Here is a 2,906-nt window from a genome sequence, read left to right on the forward strand (position 1 = left end):
GCGAAGGATGGAACTGCTTTTGACGAGACACTATCGCAGGGACATCTGGCTCGATGTTTGTGATCTTAAGATGAAGATGGGGCTCCACGTCAATAAGACGATTTCGGTTTTTTGTTTTGATGCCAACCAGTGCAGAAAATCCGATCTTGCACAATACAAGGTGGGAAAAGGCAGAAGATACTTTACAGTTCGATAGAGCTGGATATTCAGAGCTAACCCCCAGTCAAAATGACGTCAGTGTATTTTGCTCAAGTTTTGTTTTCAGGAAGCTATCTGAAGCCAGCTCCAAGAGCTGTTCTTCTTCTGAAGCAGAGAGATTATTTGGCAATGTTTGAACACTGATGACAAAAGGGTTCCCTATCCATTCAAAAATGCCATCCGGTTGAGGGAAATACTTACGAAGATCTTTCTGCAAGCTTTACAAATGCTGCTTCGTGGTTTGCAACACATAGCTATCAATTTCATTAGTCGAGTTTATTACTAAGTCATGAAGAGGTGGAAAGGAATATAGTTCACGATGACAAAGACGTTTATGCCACAGTTTCAATTCTGCAAACACGGTGCTCACTTTGTCTTGAACATGGAATATGGATATGAGTTTCCCTTGCAAGGATAGACTGAGGTTGTTTAAATGAGCAAAGATATCTGCAATATATGCTAGTTTGCACAGCCATTTCCAGTCGTGTATACGGTCTCGCAGGTTAAAGGTTTCATCTAAAAAAACTTGCAGTTCTTCTCACAGCTCAAACAGGCGATTCAGAAGTTTTCCACGTGAAAGCCAACACACTTCAATGTGAAGTAGGAGTTCTGTGTAATCACTGCCCATCTCATCACAAAGCTGAGAAAACAGCCGGGCATTCAGAGGGTGGCCTTTCACAAAACTGATTATTTTTACAGCTTCATCCTGTACTTGCTTTAGATCTACCTGCATGGTCTGGGTGGTGAGTGCTTCCCTGTGAATGAAACAATGAGTCGATTTTGCTTCTGGTGCAACAACCTGAATACATGCAACAACTCCTTTCTTCAAACCAATCATGGCTCTGGTGCCATCCGTGCTTATTCCAACACAACAACTCCAATCTAAGTCACTGTTTTTGATAAAGTCATCAATAACTTTAAAGATAGCTTCTCCAGTTGTATGTGTTGGCATAGGTTGGCAGAACAAAATATTGTGGACTTCATTATTCAGTTCGTATCTGACAAACAACAAAAGATTAGCTAAATTCACAACATCAGTGGATTCATCCGCTTGCAGTGCACAGTAGCAACTCTTTTGTATTCTTGACAATAATTGCTGCTTTACGTTTTCGGCCATATCTATGATTCTACGATGAACAGTGTTATTTGAGAGGGGGACATGATTTATAGCTTTGCTAGCCTTTGTCATAGTATAATTCCCAATTCTGAACCTTAGCGTCCAAAATATGGGTACTAGCAAGAATTCCCCTAAGCTTAATTACCAGCTTAGATCATGCAGTGCTGCCACCAATCAGGACTTAGAGTAGAGTGCCTGATAAACTCTGGTCTCCCCCAAAACCTTCCCTGGGGACTCCCAAGACCCAAATTCCTTGAGTCTCACAACAAAGGGGAATAAACCATTTCCCTTCCCCCTCCTTCCTCCCCTCCAGGTGTTCTCTCCCTGGGCTCCTGGAGAGATATACAGATTCAAGCTCCATGAATCTAAACAAAGGGATTCCCTCTTCTCTTTTCTTCCTCCCAGATCTTTCCTGCCCTGGGTACACTAGGAGATCACCGTGATTCAAACTCCTTGAATCACAACACAGAGAAGTCATGTGGGTTCCCCCCCTCTCTCCCCCTCCCTTCTCCTTCCCTATTAAGTACAGACTCAATTCCCTTGAGCCTCAACAAGGGCAAAAATCAGACAAGTCTTAAAAGCAAAACTTTTAATAAAAGAAAAAAAGAATAAAGAAAATCACTGTAAATTCACGATGGAATATTACAGGGTCTGTCAGCTTCTAGAAACTGGAGAAAAAGCCTCCTCCAGCAGAAATACAATTTAAAATACTTCCAGCCAAATACACATTTGCAAATACAGAAAACAATCAAAAGACTATAACCACCTTTCTAGCTTTGTACTTACAAAATTGGAATAGAAGATTAGAGAGCCTGTAGGTATGTGTGGTCACTCTCAGAGCCCAGAGAGAACAAAGCAAAACCCAAAAAACACAAACAAAGGCTTCTCTCCACCGAGATTTGAAAGTATCTTGTCTCCTGATTGGTTCCCTGGTCAGGTGTTTGGTTCCCTGTTTGTTAACCCTTTACAGGTAAAAGAGACATTAACCCTTAACTATCTGTTTATGACAGCCTTGTCTCCAATCATCACTTGCACCATTACTTTGGCTGTAGGTTTTACTAATGTCTTGCCAATCACTTCAGCAGCCCTGGATTGTGCAGTTAAGTACGCCACACTATATGAAGCTTCCAAAGCTTTCATATTTTCACCTCCCGTCACATTACAAATTGTTTTCTGGGACTTTTGGAGATATTTGTGCCTATTTTCGAAGAATTCTACAGGTTTTCCCTCATATTCTTTATGTTTGCTAACAAAATGGCGTTTTAGGTTGCATGGTTTCATACTTTCATTTGTGAGAGTCTCGTAACAAATCACACATAATGGAAAAGGCTGCACCTCATCGCCAGTCCACAAAAATCCCAGTTTAAGATTTTTCATCATATTTGTGGGCTTTTTTTGTTTTCTTTGCAGCTGATACGTTCAATAAACTTACAGATGGTTCACATGGTTCACTAATTTTGTCGTCACAATTGTCTGATGTAGCCATATCACTTCATTTTCAGCATAATTATCACTAACATTCGTATTTCCTTCATAATTTTCTTTTGTACATTTCAAACTTCCCATTTTTAGCCAGCGATCCATTGTAAAT

At 40.5% G+C, this 2,906-nt stretch overlaps 1 pseudogene; it reads right to left on the reverse strand.

The window, feature by feature from the left end:
• Positions 1 to 418: 418 nt before the first annotated feature.
• On the reverse strand, positions 419 to 1,387 carry LOC115645055 (annotated as a pseudogene).
• Positions 1,388 to 2,906: the final 1,519 nt, after the last annotated feature.

The sequence above is a fragment of the Gopherus evgoodei genome, chromosome 2, assembly GCF_007399415.2.
Source record: "Gopherus evgoodei ecotype Sinaloan lineage chromosome 2, rGopEvg1_v1.p, whole genome shotgun sequence".
Lineage (NCBI taxonomy): Eukaryota > Metazoa > Chordata > Testudines > Testudinidae > Gopherus > Gopherus evgoodei.